Consider the following 18,897-nt stretch of genomic DNA (forward strand, 5'->3'; position numbering starts at 1 on the left):
CCAAAATGCCCATAATAGCAGAGGAGAGCTAAAAATGTATTCCCAAGAGCCTGTCTTAACAAAGTCCAAAGCCCTTTAAAGTTGCACATTTTCACTCTTAAAGGCCTATAAATGTTGTATTTTATATTATTTAGAGTTCCCCAGAGAGACAGAATCAATGAGGTAGATATGTAGATATAGCTATTTGAGAGAGGATTTATTAAGAGAATTGGCTGATGGGATTATAGAGGCTGAGAATTCCCATGGCAGGCCATCTGCAAACTGGAGATCCTGGGATACTGGTAGGATGGCTCAGTCCAAGTTCAAAAGCCTCAGAACCAGGGAAGCAGATGATGTAATTTTCAGTCCAAGGCCAATGGCTTGAGAACCCTAGGGGTGGCTGGCATGTCTTAGAGTCAAAAGGCCAGAGAGTTTGGAATGCCTATGTCTAAGGGCAGGAGAAGAAGAACACTCCAGCTACAGGAGGGCGGGAGGGGGGGGCAGGGGGGGGAGGGAGAGAGAGAAAGAGAGACTCACATTTTCTCTATCTTCTGTTCTATCCAGGCTCCCAGCTGATTGGATGGTGCGTGTTGACATTGAGGGCAAATCTGCCCCACACAGTTCATTGAGTCATGCCAATCTCCTCTGGAAACACCCTCACAGACACACCCAGAAGTGATGCTTGTCCAGCTCTCTAGATATTCCTTAATCTAGTCAAGAGGACACCAAAAATTAGCCATCATGTATTCCATTCCATAAAATATCTGAGTTTGTCTTACTATAAAGCTTTTTTATATTATTTGCAATCAGATAAAGAGACCTTCCAGCAAACAGGACTCAGGCCTTCTTATCCTCCTGGTACACATCATATACCACCTAGGGGAACACTTAAGAACTTTGGTTTCCTGCATATTGGTCATCTACATCAGAGGCTGACAACTACTCCTGAGGGCAGAATCTGGCCCACCATACGGTTTTATAAATAAAATTTTACTGGAGCACAGCCATACCCACGATGGCTGCTTTCGTACTACAGAGGCAGAGTTGAGTAGTTGCCACAGATACTGTAGGGTCACAAAACCAAAATTATTTACAGGAGGTTTTCAAATAACATCATTTCATTTACTGTCATGTTTGTTGATGAGAAAAGAATCGATTCCCAGCCAGGTGTAGACAATAGGAGTTTGCATGTTCTACCATTGTCTTCATGGGTTTTCTCTGGGCACTCTGGTTTCCTCCCACAACCCAAAGATGTGAATGTGAGACAGGTGTCTAAATTATCTCAGTAGGTGTGAGTGTGTGTGTGTGTGTGTGTGTGTGTGTGTGTGTGAGCGCCCCTGCCATGGAATAGCATCCTGTCCAGGGTGGGTTTCTGCCTTGCTCGCTGAGCTGCTGGGATAGGCTCCGGCCACCCTGACCCTGAATAAGCCATTTGGAAAATAAATAAATTAATTAATTAATACAAATTATTACAGAGTAAAAATGTCATAAACTGTATGGTAATCATACAAATGCACAACAATAAAAGATGCAGTATGAAAGCACTCAGAGAGCCCGCTGTGTTGGTTTTTGTTTGTTGTTGTGTGGTGGGAGGAGGTACTCCTTACAATTTTTGCTTTGCAAATATTTATTCTTTGATTTAACCCATGGCTACTACAACTGCCATCACTCAATGATTCACCAAAAATTGGGTAAATAATTAACTCATTTGTTTTAATTAATCTTAAATGTATGTATAGCTTATGTTTATTTCAATGTTTAATATTAGAAGTGTTTTGGGTTTTTATTTAGAAGTTTGGTGGTGTTTTTGTGACCAGAAATATGCAGGAGGAATTTAACTCTTGTTTAGATGAATTAGCCTATGGTAAGACTGGTTTCATTATATGTCGTTTCACTTAAAGTTGCGGTTTCCGAGAACCTATCAACAATGGTAAAGTGAGGACTTATGTACTATTTGACTCTTCAAAGAAAAAGTTTGGCCCCCTGATCTAAATTATTGTGTTGCTTTTCCCTTAATAATTGATGTTACTGTTTTCCCAGATTTGTATGTAAAGAGTCCTTTCAGATGTTATAAATGAAGCAAGCCTGAATTAGTTAGATCCCACTGATTATTGGCTCAGATATTGATGTCTATGGAGTGAGCCAGATCTTCAATTAGACACACTCATTTAACTCAAGTAAAGCAAATGGGGCCAGCCCTATTGAAGTGAGCCAGCTCTTCCAACCTGAGCTGAACCCATACCCCTGGACAGGGAGAGCCAAAGTTGCCTCATGTAAATGCAAATGCCTTCTTGTGTAAGCTATTCTGTAATGAATGATGCAGGGGAAATTAGTGTTTAGACTGCCTAGTACTGATAATTATGGATTACGAGAAAAAAATTAAACATAAAATGAAGAAAGTGAGCACGAGGAAATGCAGAAAGCATACATACTCAGGACAACTGGAGGAATTTAGTATCCTGGAACCTGACAGCCCAGAACAGTTCAGAGCAGAGCCAGCCAGGGCAGCATTCAAGCAAAGCTTTGAGACAGTGCTGAGAGTTTAATCCAGGATAAATGTGGCTGACAAATCCAAAGGACAGGCATTGGGCTAAAAATAGCATATAAGCCAAGGGAAAGGAAACCCAGATTTGAAACCGAGCAAGAGGAAGGATGACAGCCAAGCTAGGAAATATGAAGAGGATTACACCACAGAGAAAGGGAAACTAGCTTGCCTTTAATGGCTTTTAAGTCAGTGTTTGAAGTTTGGGCAATTTGAATCAGTCAGAAGAGATTGAAGTTGTTTAGTAGGGCCATCCATTCAAAAAATAGAGTTTCAGGGTGCTTCTGAAGTTATATGTGTGTGTGCGTGTGTGTGTGTGTGTGTATATATATGTGTGTGTGTGTGTGTGTGTGTGTGTGTGTGTGTATAGTTTTTTTTCCCCTGAGTTTGAGGGCAAGACTTACAGAACCACACAGAAAAAAATCTTTATTCCTCAGAAATTCTGGGGTGGTTAGTCCCAGGAATTGGGGACTGGAAAAGCAAAATGAAATTTTCAAGATAAAGCACTTTTCTTACAGCAGAAGTTGTAAACTTGTTCCTGAAAGAGCTTGATTTTAAGGAGTGGAAAGAGATTCATACCTGAGGAAATCTCAAAGGTATTTTGCTTACACGTGGTAAGTATTGTCTCTGTATTCATATTATATACGTGAAATCTGATTGGCTTTATATATTATCTATACCAAGAGTTTTTCACTTCTGGGTAAAATGCTCCAAATGGGTGTTCCTCCATTCCATCCCCTAAAAATAAAATAACTAGCTCAGTTACTGTTGTTGCTTATCTAGTGTTAACTAGAGGTACAGAGATATAAAAGGACAGGAATTCTCTCAACAAGGAAACACGTTGTTTCCCGTGTCTCTAACTGGCATCCCAGTTGTGTCATGAATGGCATCAACCTTAGGATAAAGATGACGTAGAAGATAGTTAAGTGGTGGGGCTAGAAGAATCTTAGCTCTTGCTGGCATCAGGAAATCACTGGTGTACTCGATGCTGGACCTCCAGTTATAGGACAGATAACATTTGTATTTTGCTTAGATCATTTTGAGTTGGAGTTTCCATTACTTGCTGCCAAAATCATACTGATACATACTGATATGTGCCAGGTCCTCCTCCAGATGCTGAGGCTACAATGGTAAATATGAAATAGACAAGGGTTAATTGGAAGAGCAGCAAAGAAACCAGATAATTTTAGCAGAATAATTGATGATGGTTATTTGACCACCAAATTGGTGCCACTGTTGACTAATTGATTTGAATTTAGGGGAGGGGATGAATCCTGGGGATGCAATACTAAACCCATTGTAGGAGTTAAAGTTTCTAAAAATTGAATGGTTATTTACGTGCTGACCATTGAGGAGATGTTATGGAGGGCTGGGAAACAAGGATTCTTCCATTAAGAAACCTCCTTTAAAGGGGACTCAGAAAGAGTATCCAAGAATATGAAGGAAAATCAGGAGAATATGGAATCAAGGAAGCCAAGAGAAGAGTATTTAAAGGAAGCCATGGTCAACTGTGCAAAGCAGCTTAGGAGTTAGGAAAGATGCAGGCTGTAAACTGTTAGATTGAACCACAATAAGGTCAATGTGAACCATGACAAAAGAAGTTTCAGTGTAGAGAGAAGGGTGGGTGTTGGACAGGAGGGAATTGAACAAGGAAAGGAGGGAAGGGCAGTGGAGTCAGGGATTATTTTTGCAAGCAACTTAGCTGGAAAGGGGGATAGAAAAATATAGAAGATTGTGTGTATTTGGGGAGGAGAGGGAGAATTTCAAAGTTCCACAGAAGATTCTGTTTGGCCCTCCTGATTGAGAACTTCTTATAAAGAGGAATAATCAGTTTCCTTTAGCCTTTATTACAGGCCCATACCGTACAATAGGTATTCGGAAAGGGCCTGTTTTAAAAGGTCCACCCTGTGAGTCACATAATGAACAATGAGAATTAGATGGCTAGGTTTGGATTTCCCAACAGTATACTTGATGTGTTGAGTTTGGCTATGAAGGGCTTTTAATTTCCTGTGTAAGATTGTTATTTTAATTACCTTTCTCAGGGAGTTGTGCTTACTTACTCTATGGTTTTGAATGGCATTCAGAACTTATTCGGTAAAACTTTGTTTTTAATTGCACATTTGTTTTTAATTCACTTCATATATATTATGAAGTGAAGTGAAGTGAAGTGAAGTGAAGTGAAGTGAAAATCCCTCTGGTCCTACCACACAGAGAAAACCTCTCTACACATTTTAGCATGTTTCCTTTTAGTCTTTTTGCTGCATGTGTATTTGTCAGCACCTTCCATGTGTTTAGTACTTCCCTAGGTCTAGGCACCACTGGAAGCAGCCATGAAATGTGAGGCCTAGACCCCAATCTCCAAGAGCTGACGGTATATTTGAAAGGAAAATCATACAGAATGAGCTGCGAGGGGGAATCATGGCCAGGGCCAAGATTAAGGGGAGGCAAGCGAGGCCGCATTATGCAAGGGCAGGATCAAATTCTGGCTTTATTTTAAAATGTGTATTTTATTCATCCTGAAATTTTTTTGTGCTAATTTGATTTTTAAAAAATATTCTATCAAAATATTATATATCTTAATTGCTGAGTTGTTTAGGGCCCCTTAAATTTTGTGCCCAAAGAGAATGCCTTACTGGCCTCACCTTAGTAACCCCCTGGTCGACAGCATGGGCCTTAGATTCAGACAGATGTAGGTTTGAACCCATCCCTCACACTTACTGGAGGTGTGACCTGAGCAAGTTACCTGCCCTCTATAAGCTCAATATTTGTAAAGTGGAGCCAATCAAATTAAGTAAGCTAATACAGGTAAAGTACTAATAAGCTTAAGGATATAACAGATGTTTAGTAAATAGAATATTATTTCAAAACAAAATGAGTTATTTAAATATTCACTATAAAATAGCACTTTCAATAGAAATTGAATATAAACCAAGTGATTTTAAAAGCAGCTATTTTTTTTAAAAAGTGAGTGAAATTTTAATATTATTAAACTCAATATATCTAAAACATTGTTTCAACATAAAAGCAATATAATAATTATTAATGGGGTATTTACATTTTTTAATACTAAGTCTTAGGCATTAGGTATGTATTTTATACTTACAGCACACCTCGATTTTGACAAACCAAATTTCAAGTGCTCAGTAGCCACGTGTGTCTGGTGGCTGCCATATTGGCTAGCACACATATAGACCTCCTTGGAAGATATTTGTAGACTAAAGTAATTGAGACAGAAATGTGGAAAAAGTAAGACATTTTTAAACCTGGTTAATAAGGAAAATTTGGAAAGACCACAACCTTCAAGTATAGGACAGTCTCTAATATCCTTTGAATAACTCTCTTTGAAATATGAAAGGCTATAATGGGTCAAAAGAAAACTTTAGCTGAATTAAATTTAACAGAGTTTAATTGAGCAAAGAATGATTCGCAGATGGGGGCAGCCTCCCCAGTCAGAGTAGGCTCAGAGATTCCAGTGCAGCCACGTGGTGAAAGATTTATGGACAGAAAAAGAAAAGGGACATACAGAAAACGGAAGTGAGGTACAGAAACAGCTAGATTGGTTACAGCTGGGTGTTTGCCTTATTTAAACATGATTTGAACAGTTGGCCACATTTGATTGGCCAAAACTTGGCGATTGGCACAAGAGTAGGCTACAGTCTGTTTATACCTCCACTTGTTATAGTTCACGATGTACAGAGAAACCTTTAAGCTGAACTTAAAATATGTAAGCAGGCAACTTTAGGCTAAACTTGATTTAACAGATTGCTTGGGAATACAATTAGGAAAAAAAAAGCCAGTAGGAAGAAAACATTACTCCCCCTTTAATTTCTACCAGTTTATCAAACGTTCTTTGCTTCTGCATTGTTCATTCTCTTATTCTATTTCCTTTGGATTCTAAGAACATCTTAATGTTATTTCTGAGCACATTAGCCATGGATTTGAAATATTTTGAGTTTTAATTCAGTCTGTTCCCTGGGCCAAAAATTGATGAGCATTTGAGAGTATAACAACCAGATATTTCACAGATATTTTAAAGGCTTGATAAATTCAAACTTGAAAAAATAAAACTATAACTAACCTTAAAGTTGGCAAAGAATTATAAATTTTAACGTGACTTGCTTAGAGTCTAACTCTTACTGGGAAGGTGAGAGTCTGTCTGCTTAATTCACTTTGTGTCAAGAAAATTAAAAAATCAACAACAAATTTCCCAAAGAATATGCACAACATCCTTGAGGATAGTATAAAATCAAAAACGTTTTAAAATATATTAACTCCAAGTACCTTTGCTTCCTGGCCTCTGTCAGGAATCTTGGCCTCTCAATGGAATCTTTACCTTCTTTGCCACATACGTGCCCCCTGTTGTTAGCAATGATTGCAGACGAGGGACTACATGTGTAGCAAAAACCAGCCAGACCCATCAGCCCCAAGTTATTTTTCTAACATGAAAGAAATTGCTGGTTTTTTGTATGTGCTCATAGTTTATTTATAGCATTTAACATTTTACTTCAAGTCAAGACCTAATTTTAGAATGCAAGAATTGACTCTTTTTGGAAATAGTAGGAATGAAATTTCTTTGATTAAGAGGTGCCTTCCTCATGATCTCTACATTTTTAAGGTAAATGCTGAGTCATTCATGATGCATTAAAAAAAAATCTTTCTTTCGGCCGGGCGCGGTGGCTCAAGCCTGTAATCCCAGCACTTTGGGAGGCCGAGACGGGCGGATCACGAGGTCAGGAGATCGAGACCATCCTGGCTAACACAGTGAAACCCTGTCTTCACTAAAAAATACAAAAAACTAGCCGGGCGAGGTGGCGGGCGCCTGTAGTCCCAGCTACTCGGGAGGCTGAGGCAGGAGAATGGAGTAAATCCGGGAGGCGGAGCTTGCAGTGAGCCGAGATCTGGCCACTGCACTCCAGCCTGGGCGACAGAGCGAGACTCTGCCTCAAAAAAAAAAAAAAAAAATCTTTCTTTTTTCAGCCCTCCTTCCTGAATTGAAACTGAATGTACCAAATTGTAGAAATCATTTTCTGGAAGTTTTCCAGGTCTGAGAATATGGGGAAAAGGTCTTTTAAAATTCTACAGCTTCACTGTTCTGTGTGTGTGCCTGTACCAGCAGTTTTGGTCTCACCTGAGAGTTTCTTAAGAAAGCAGAATTTCCTGTCTAATTGTACCTTTGTACATGCTGACCAATCTCTCCCTATTTCCCTCTCCCTCACCCTCCCCAATCTCTGGCAAACGCTGTTCTATGAAATCAATTTTTTTGATTCCACAGATGAGTGAGAACATATTGTATTGTCTTTCTGTGTCTGGCTTATTTCACTTAACATTATATCTTCCAGGTTTATCCACATTCTGGTGTCCTATTGCACAATAGGGTTACTATAGTAACAATAATGTATCGAATATTTCAAAATAGCCAGAAGAAAGGATTTTGAAAGTTCTTACTACAAAGAAATGATACATGTTTTGAGTCGATGGATATGTTAATTATCCCAATTTGGTCATTGCAGAATATATACATGTGTGGAAATATCACATTGTACCCCATACATATGTACAATTGTGTGTCAAAACTTTTTAAAAATTTAAGAGAAAAACATTTTTAAAGAAAGTAGACCATCCTGGCTAACATGGTGAAACCCCGTCTCTACTAAAAAAAATACAAAAAACTAGCCGGGCGCGGTGGCGGGCGCCTGTAGTCCCAGCTACTCGGGAGGCTGAGGCAGGAGAATGGCGTAAACCCGGGAGGCGGAGCTTGCAGTGAGCTGAGATCGGCCACTGCACTCCAGCCTGGGCGACAGAGCGAGACTCCGTCTCAAAAAAAAAAAAAAAAAAAAAAAAAGAAAGTAGAATCCCAAACTCCAACCAAACCTACCAGATCAGAATCTGCATTTTAATAAGTTTCATGAGATGATTCTTATGCACATTAAAGTATGAGAACTGATCTACAGAGTACAAAGGCTACCATAGTTTTGTTTAAATAATTGTTAAAACATCCACCATAAATTGTTTCATTACTATTAATTACAGTTTCTCAAATTAAAATTCAAAAGTTTCCATACTTAACCATTTAACTAAGATTTCCATTATATCATGCTGTCATTCAAAAGAATCTTTGACCTGAATATTCGTTTACAAAAATGTTCTTGTGTAATTTATAAGTATTCTTGTAATCTATACAGGTATTTGCATTCATTCTTATACAAGCACTTTGGGAATGAGATCCAGGCATAGGTATTTTTTTAAAAGCTTCTCAGGGGAAGCTGGTATGCAGCTAGGACAGAGGGCTGCTGTTTTGTCTCCAGAATATCTGATCCACAGGTCTCAAGGTCTAATTACAGCTCTGGTTCTTATAAGATGTGTAATCCCCCCAATGGACTGATTCAGGTCAGGATTTCTTTCCTGCCTTTTCTTGCTCTCTTTGGTTTTTTAGCTCTTAGATATACCCTAAACAGTCATTCTTATATCTCTGCCATGATTTCACTCATAAATCATTTCCTTTCACACTTCTGGTATCTTTCCAGCTTTTCAGAGTTTTTCTGGAATCCAGGAGCCTGAAAATAGTATCCCAGATGTGTCTACCTCCATTTTCCTTCCTCCTTTCTCTGTGATATTCTTCAGAGACAGCCCAAAATAGCACTGGCCTCCTCTTGCTGGGACTTCAACATTCTCAGGCAGTTTTGCATTTTTAAAATTAAAAAAATCCAAAGTAGTTTTACTAAATTAGATATCCAGCCATTCAGATCACTGATTCATATTTTACAAAGCCAGTGATTATATTTTAAAACTAGAGATACCGGTAGGATGATGGCCGAGCTCAGAATGCAGTGAGTTTCAGTTTATTGCTCCCCACTCTCAATGAAATGGCTGGCAAGCTGCTCAAGGCTGATTTCTGTGCTGGACCACAGAACAGATGACACTCCTATCCTGTTATGTTTGCTTTAGAAGCATTTTTAAATGCTCTTTGGATGAATAATATTAAAATCTCCCAAACCAAATAAAGGTATTATATAAAAGAAATAATAAATTAATACCTTAAAGACATATTCTGGCCAATTACTTTCCCATGTAATTTTAAAAACATGCATATTTCACAACTAGGGAGCCAATTTGGATTTGCGAATGTAGCTGTTAGAATGACCTAGTTATTATATTTCTATCTGCTTTATTTGGGGACTGTTTTGATAAGCCCTTAGGTAGTAAAAATACTTCTTTAAAAAGAAATAAAAACTGTTGTTTTCTATCTGCTGTCATGTGTCTAGAAAGCAAGAGTGCCGGATGCTGTTCTCTGTTTCAGGAACCACCCAGGTCTTTTTACCTTCTGGCTCAAGCTTCCCCTCCCTCTGGGTTCTGAACTGACAAGTCTCTGCAGCCTATAATCTACTTTTCCACTTGATCAGTCTACTAGTTTTATCTTTAGTAATTCACATCAGCATTGAGCCCTAAGACATGAAGACCTGTCAAGTTGGCCCAATGAGAAAATCAATTTAAATATGGGAGAGAACATTAAATGATTGCCTTGAGTTTTGAGTTCACCATAAAGAGAATTGAAAGTACTCAACATCTTGAGTTCATGCAGTTTTCCCTACCAATGTTTTGCCAGGCAAGGGACTCGAAATCAAGTGGGATATATTATGTGCCAGGAAATGTACTTTTCAGGAAAGTACTTTAAAGATAAAGATTAAAAGCACTTTATGGGGCCTTAATGGCAATATTATCATTCAAGGGCATCCTTAAAAGTTAAACTTTTACTAGAAAACTATATGTAAATAAAGATGGGGTCATTAAATGTTTTATAGTACAAATTAACTAGCAAGATTTAAAAATTTTTAAAAATCGACCTAAGAATTCAGAAGTGGAACAGTAATCTACTTTAAATTGTTTTTTAGGAAAAAAAAGTGCGATGTTAATGAATAAACATTTTTTTTTAAAATTCCAAGTACTATTAAATAAGCTGTACAGGAAATCATGAAAGCAATTCTAAAAGGGAAACATTCCAAAAAAACTACATGTTTTAATATATTAAGTTTCCATTATACAGTTTACCTTCCGTGTGGATCAGCAATAGACAAGTTGAAATCCTGAGCTGACTTTCTCATTCCCAACCCACATGCCGCCCAATTCCAGCTGTCTTTTCCATTTTACCTCCTGGTATGCGCCCTAGGGCCATAACCTGTCTTTAATGCCAGCCAAGACACATCTACTGATTTAAACAACAACCATCAACACCTACAAACATAACCACGTAACCCCAAGATGTTACCCTTATTTCCCTAGACCAGGGCAATCACAGGGAAATATAAAGGGCTTTGTTAACAACCATAGTGGTATTAGCTGCAGCCCCACTGACTTTCATTATTTTGAGTTTAGATCCTGTCTATCATTTGAATATGTCCTCTAAATACATGTGTTGAAAACTTAACCCCCAATGCAGCAGTGTTGAGAAGTAATTGGGTCTGTGGGGGCAGAGGACTCATGAATAGATCAAGTTGGTACTGGAGTTGGCTAGGTATTGCAAGAGTGGGTTGTTATGCAAGGAAGTCCACCCCTCTTGCTCTCTGTGTCTTGCATGCTCACTTCTGCCCTTCCACATGGGATGACCCTTGCCAGATGCTGGTGCCATGCTCTTGGACTTTCCATCCTTCAGAACTGTGAGCCACATTCATGTCTTTTCTTTATGATTACCCAGTCTGTGGTATTTGGCTATAGCAACAAAAAATAGGACTAAGACGTTTCTTCTGTACCATTCAACCTGCCTCACTCAATGCTCAGTATAATGCTCAAGTATAAGCTTTCTTAAAGTATGAAGTTCAGGTGTTAAATAATGTCAGATACCTCACCTAACATACAGTAATACATATTTTAATGAGTATCATTACTTAATCATTTATTCACATATTCCAACAGATCCCAAGTATAGCTATTGATTTTCTTCTTCAGTCCCAGTGCTCAGTAAATTTATTCATTTGATAAATACTCAGCAAGTCCCAGGCACCTTGGTAAGACAAATATTTACTCTGGTGACTCTGCCAACGATCAAAACATTTTCAGAACTTTCTTTTTATTTTTTTTTCGGGGTCAGAAGTGTGTTAATTATATAACACCTTACATTCATGGAGCCAGTGCACAAACATTGTCACATTGTCTAATCCAGTCCTTATACTAATCAGGGGGTTATCACAATTCATATTCTGGGGGCTCACTGCTAACTGGATCCTGCTCAATATATACTTGAAAGAATGACTTCTAACCATGTTTGACCACTGAAAAATGGAGACTGGAAGAAGTCAGTGACTGTGTTCACAAAGTCAACATCCAAGATGTAAGAACACAAACTTTCAGCTTCTGACCCACAATTATTTTTTTCTTCAATACACCAATATCTTCAACAGTGACAAATCATTACCTTGAGGAAAGACTTGATATGTGAGAAACTCTCAAAATTCATCAAGAATTAATTATAAGTATGGTGGGGAACCAAACTCGATAATAGCAGGAAGATTGTATTGTATCGTATTGTATTGTATTGTTTTTAATAAAATTAAGGTATTGATACTCAGGTAACAAACGAGCCACATTTTCTTGAGTGACTTATCAAGTCGCTCTGTAGACAGTTCTGGGAAGCTAGTTCCAAATATTTGTGTGCAGTGTCAGCTTCTCTAAAAGAAGCATGCAGGACTGTTTTAGAGGAGCGGGATGTTTTGGCAGAATGGAGCAAGGATCACAGTGAGTTTCATGAGTCTTGGTCTGTGGTCCAGGCTTGATCTTTCAAAGAGCATACACAGGACTGGTTGCATTTGTTGTTTACTTTAAAAAACATTAAGTAGAGCATGGGGCCTGAGGTTTAATGACTATACAAACAAATATATATTTTTAAAGCATTAAGCAAACCAATAAAACTTATAACCAAACAAATCCAGACTCAATCCAGAACAAGGAATAAGAGTTTCATTATTCACCTAGAAAACTCTGCCCCAGTCTTCCCTTTCATTGGATTGTACCAGAAGCAAGGAATGAGGCAGCTTAGCCTAGCCAGAGGTAATTCCACATGGAAACCTGTCTAGTTTCTTTGAAGACCTTAAAGTAAATGGAAGAAGCAACTGGGACAAAAATCACTCGTTGTGGTTTCCAGATAAGGGCTGCAGTCCTCTATCCTATCTGTGATGAGGCCAAGGAGAGAATGTTACATAAATTAAAACCCAGAGGGATCTGGGCTTTGACATCCTTGTGGAGCTGGCTGATCAGCCTGAGCCATTTCACCCTCAGGGGTAAACACAATATGCAGATTGTGGCTCCAGAGCATAGCAATGTTCAAATTCATAGACTTTTCTTTCTTAATTCTAACTTTTATGTTCATGGCTAAAATCAGACATATTCTCAAGGTTTTTAGATCCCATAACTATCACTTAACACGAGCAATCTATGAACTGGCCATTTTACAAGGGGAAGGAAATCGCTTGTGGAAATATCAAAAACAATCTTTGACTCTTGGCAAGTTAGTGTTGGTTTGTTTTTTTCCTCGGGTCCTGTATTGGGAAGCCCTGTAACAGTGAACTTTCACATAATGGTGGGGTTGTTAGAGGTTACAGAGACACAATCGAGTGGCAGATAAATCATTAGGCCAGCTTTTATCATCTCTGATCTGAGAAACTCAGAGAGGGAAACAAGCATTTCTCAATATCAAGGGTGATATTGAAGAAAACGGATGGATAACACAAAGCTAGATAAATGCACAATGATGGTTATCATCTGGCAAAGCAGAATTTGTAGAGCCATGACCATGAAAACAAAGCAGCTCTTGAATGTTAGGCTAAAGATAGATAAACACAGATCAAAGTAGGCTTAATTAAGAGCACTACCACGAAGAGTTAATTTGAGGACTAACTGAAAACTAGAGATGTTGAAGGGCCCAGATTAGCTCCATGAAAATCAGAGAAGACAACATAAGCTTCAAAGGAATTTTTCCTTCTACTCTTTGGAAGTAGAGGATTCTGAAATAAATGAGTCATTTACTTATTGTTTTATTATTTAGACCAATAACTACAAAGGCACAAATATAAGAGAACAGTAGGATAGTTCGAGTTTCACAGGCCCTTTCATTTAGAAGTCTGCTCACCACTTATCATGAGAAGGCCAAAGGGATGCTGGAAGCCAATCACCACCTGGAAGTGTGGCTCCAGAGATGCCCTCTCCTGGGCCCTGGGATTTTGACTAGCCTGCTTGCCCCATTCAGGAGCCCTGTTAGTGCTTCCCCAGCCACACCTGTCATGCTCATTACAACTACTTAGAAGAGAAGACTTCTAGAAAGTGACACCTGGCCCCACACCACATTGCTACCAAGTCCAAACACTTCTCCTTCCCCAAGAGGGAATCAATCAACCTTTCACCCATTCCTGGTTTCCCCAGTCACTATTCAAGAAAAAGCTCCCTTGTTGAAACAACCTGTCATCTCCAGATTGCTTGGCCCAAAACCCCTACTTCTTGCTTACCTGACATATTCAACTTACTTGGCCTCCCTGCCTTACCTGAAACCTGGCTTCTCAGAGGAATCTGCACTTTCCACAACACTGTCAAGTGGAAGCATTTCTTCTTTTACCTTCCCTGAAACTCAGGGATAAGAAGTGGGTCAGTGTCTTCTTTGCTCTCCCACCACTCAGGTCATTGCTCTTCATTGCTGCAGATTCTCCACTCCCCCACCCCTGCTGTTTTACAAAGAAAAATACCGCATCTGCTTTGAGACGCCAACTGAGCCAAACCACCCTCTCCCCTCTTCATTGCAGTCATCCACTGACTTCCCAGTCCCATTCCCTTCCTTTATGGAAGACTCCCCTTGTCTGAGAAATAATTATTCTCCACACCAATGTTAGCCATTGTCCTTGGAGATTTTAAGTCTTATGTGGATATTTACCTATTTCACTTTTGCCACAGCTGTCCCCTCCCAAGGCCACACCAGTGTCACCAAGGTGAAATGGTACAGCCCCCGAAACCACTAATTAAAATTCACACTCCTTCTAACCTTCTTGCTAGCTCACTCATTCCACTATTTATTACTGCAATTGTTCTTTCACATCACTGGGTTCACTAATGCCTTTATCGTTCCCTCTTCCCCACTTCCTTCCTTTCTTTTTATTCATGAATCCTCTTTGGTCTTTCATCTCTTACTTAGCTGGCTCAGATCCCACAGTATATCTATTCAATTACCCTCTTGCAGTTACCTTCACCTCTTCCCACTACCTGGGTGTAGTGGGTGGGGGATCAGAAACAAACCTCAATTCAAGCCCTCTTCTTGTATTATTCTTCATAGTCTTTCCAAGTACTGTTATCCATTATCATGGCTTCATATACCTCTTTTGATGGTATCTGAAGAGGGACTGAAATTTGACAGCCCCCAAATTTATAGCTCCACCTCCATGCTTTCATCTGCATTCTAAGCACACACACTTAACTGCCTGCTTGACTTCTCTCACTGGATATCTCAAATGGATTACTGCCAAAATTGAGCTGTGTTTCAACCCTCCAGTGTTCAGTAATCCAGTAATCTCAGTAAATGGCCTCCCATCCTGCATTCACTCTTGGTATTCCGTCAACCAATAAAGTCCCATCAGCTCAATCTCCCTACATCTCTCAAGTCTCATCTTTCTACCTCTGCCTTTTTCTGTCTGGATCAAACCACCTTGATCATGGCAATAGCTTGGTCTACACCAACCTCCAATTCATGCTCCACACAGTAGCCAGAGTAACATTTAAAAACAATTCTGATTACATCTCAGCCCTCTTTAGAATTTTTCAGTGACTTCCCTTTGCTCTTTGCATAAAATTAAAAATCCCTAACGTGACCCTCAATACCAGGCATCTTCTGGCTCCTGACTGTTTCTCAAATGCATGGAGCCCCACTCTACTTTGATGCTGTCTGTAGTTTTCTCCTGCTATTCCTCCTTGTTTGGTTAGCATCTACTTATGCTTAAGGTCTCAGCCTAAACATTCTTTGAAGAAGCATTCTCTCACCTATGAGATTATATTTATTTGTAGGATTTGTAACTAAATTAAATATTATAAATATAAAATAAAATAATATACAATTATAAATAAAATCAAATAACTGTAGCTAAATTTAAAAATATGTTTTTTGCAATTATATGTTCAGCATGTTCCTCCTGCTAGACTGTAAAGTCTATAAGCTCAGAGACTCTCCTATTTCCTGTAGGGTGGCCAAGCATCTTGATTCGCCTGGAACTGAGGGAGTTACTGGGATGTAGGACTTACAGTTTTAAAACTAGGAAAGTCCTAGGCAACTGGCAGGGTTTGTTACTTGAATCTCTAATTCTTAGAACGCTCTTTAGCAATTCTTATAAAATGAATGCTTAAATGGAAGAGCTTCTCCTTCTATCCCTGCAAAGTAGTATAGGTGTGTAGGAGGAAAGAGTAGAATTGTGGTTTGAAGGATTAAGCTACAGAAATGATTACTGTCCTCCCCAGAACTTTTATTCAAAGGATTAATGCATACCACAGCCCTGCAAGAAGTTGTAAGAGATAGACATGTAAACTTCACCTGGCCTCCTGACAGTGTAGCAGGAAAAGCACAGGGTGAAAGGGTCTCAGATCCTCTACCATCTAAGTCATTGGGTCCATCTCTAAATTTTTTAGATTGCAGTCTGTACATTGAGAAGGTTGAACTTTCTTTTCTTTTTTTTAGCCCGAAAATTCTCTTTCTTTCTAGCTCTGAAATTATTTGGTGTCTTTTACATAGCCCCATGAAGTGGGGAGACTTATACAGGGATGCCATTCTATAGCTTAGAGTTATAGGAGGTAGTAATCTTCCAGGCTGGGATCTTAAATATGTCAGTAGAGAATAGCCTTATCTCTTACTCAGGACTGGCTGCAATCTAGAGCCATTAATTCATTCACTGATTCATTCATCACTATTTATTCAAGTCTTATTACATATTAGGAATTGGGCTAAGTGATGGAAACTGATTGCTTCAATTGCCTCCCAAGGTCCCGAACTATGGTGGCCCCGCTAATTATAGATGATGTCCTATGCTCTGAACTAAGCCTTCTTGAATGAGGAATATCTCCTATTTTCCTACCTCCAAACCTGTCTGCATGCACATTTTCTTCCAGCATTCTCTCCACTGTACCAGGGGTCTGCAATGTTTTTGTATAAAGGGTTATATGGGAAATACTTTAGTCTTTGTATGCCATGTGCAGCAGAAAGATTCCTATAGACAATACATAACTGAATAGATATGGCCACCTTCCAATAAAACTATATTTGTGAACACTGAAACTTGAAATCAAAATAATTTTCATCTTTCACAAAATATTCTTTTTCTTTTGATTGTTTTCAATCACTTAAAAATGTCAATACCATTCTCAACTTAAGGGCCATATAAAAGCAGGTAGTGGGCTGGATTTGGCCTACTGGCCATAGTTTGCCCTGTAGAACCACCATTGTTATATGGTATTTAAGTATAAGAGTTTCCTAGGCTAGACTGCCTAGAATTGAATGAATCTTAGCTGTAACTCTTAATTAAACCTGGTGACCTTGGTTAAGTTTCTAAGCCACAGTTATAAACTGCCTCAGTTTCTTTATCTGTAACATTGAAATACTATTAACATCTGTCTCATACAGATGTTATGAGGATTAAATTATGTAATACTTGTAAGATAATAAGAACAGTGCTGACAACATAGTAAGTACTCAATGTGCTTATAATTATTATAGTTATCATTATGTGGTTCTTATTCCTGCCAATGGCCCCCATTAATTAGAAGATACATTTTAAACTTCTTGGGAGGTGTGCAAATCCTTTCCTTTGAATCTCATCTTCTACCACCTCCTTAGCTACCTATGATTCACTCATCTCTATCACTTCTAATTCTCTAAATCTATCATATTATTTCATATGCCTTTGTGCCCCTCTGTCCCTCGTCAATACTCCAATTTCTCTCTCTCACACAACACACACACACACACACACACTTTTTCCTATAAGACAATATGAACATGATCCCTTCTCTTGAAATCTTTGAAGACTTTCCTGACCATTTCTACCCTCTCTCCACCTTCCAATCCAACTCCAATTTTGGGTTTTCCCTCCTCTGGGTTCCCATAAGATTGTGCGAGGAGCTGCACATTAGCGCTTCTCACACTGTAATAGCGAAGCATGTTATTATTTATTTGTCATTCCCACTGGACTTTGAGCTACTCATGGACAAAACTTTGAGTTTCTAATGCTTCTATTTGCAGTGCCTATTATCAATAGCTGGTACATGGTAGATAACTAACACATTAGGAAGGAAAGAAGAAAGGAAAGGTGGAAGAAAAGAAAAGAAATGAAAGATGGAAGGAGGGAGACAGAAATAGAAAAGAGAGTGGTCGCAAGACAGGCAGTGATTGCCCTGTTTATCTGATATAGGTATGTGGCCATATGCACCCTACTTGATGTGCTCATTCTCCCAGATGTTGGAATTCCTTAAGTGAGAAGTGGAAATAATGACATAGACTAATAATGGAGAAGTTTGGGATAAAAGCCTTCCCAATTCCCTTCAAATAATTGTCACCTGATATGCTTTTACATTTTTCTAGACCTGCATAGTTTCTTATCAGATCCAACATGCTTAAGCTTAGAAGTGGTAATTTGATTATATAGGCTTTGGAATAGACAGTTTAATGCTACATCAGAACAGGTCGCCTTGATACAGCTCCTATCACCCTTCCTGTCCTCAGTGACTTCTGCATGAAAGAATAATAATCTTGGGTACTAATATCAGTTTATCCATTTGTTGGCTGTGTAACATAAGTCTGAATTATCTGTCTGGGACAAAATTAGTTTTTATAATCTATGAGATGGGGAAGTTGGATTTTGTGCTCTTATCTAACTCTGAAAGTCCTATGAATTTTTGGATCTATTTTGCTTCTGCATAGTCCTCTGTCTGCTGATGTGCTTTCGTATACATAAGCTTATGTCAGTTTTATAGGCTTTCTCAGATATGTTAACTGTTTATAGTACTCTAGAAATGGAGACAGGAATGAAAGGAAGGGAGGAATTCTGGGCTATGTATGGTAACTAAGTATCTAAATAGAGACAACTGATTTTTTTTCAGGATTCCACTTTTAAATAAGAATCATATGAATAATTTGGCAGAGTGCTTTGGGTTGGAAAGGTACAGAAAGCACATCTATTGATTGAAGCATAAATGCCCTTTTGTAATTCCAAATGCTTTCTTATAAGGCAGGGTTACGAAATTCAGGTAGTCTATTTGATTGCCTGGCTTTTTGCAGGTGTCGTTAATTAGACTCTTTAACTTCCTTGAATTGAAAGGAAAGTATGAATTTTCTGGCAAAGGAATTTAGAAAAGAGGTGAAGTCAGTC

General features: G+C 38.7%; 1 pseudogene; it reads right to left on the reverse strand.

The window, feature by feature from the left end:
- The window catches only part of LOC103237703 (mitotic checkpoint protein BUB3 pseudogene), a 56,261-nt pseudogene extending 38,571 nt beyond the window's left edge, over positions 1–17,690 (reverse strand).
- Positions 17,691–18,897: the final 1,207 nt, after the last annotated feature.

This window comes from Chlorocebus sabaeus, chromosome 8 (assembly GCF_047675955.1).
Source record: "Chlorocebus sabaeus isolate Y175 chromosome 8, mChlSab1.0.hap1, whole genome shotgun sequence".
Lineage (NCBI taxonomy): Eukaryota > Metazoa > Chordata > Mammalia > Primates > Cercopithecidae > Chlorocebus > Chlorocebus sabaeus.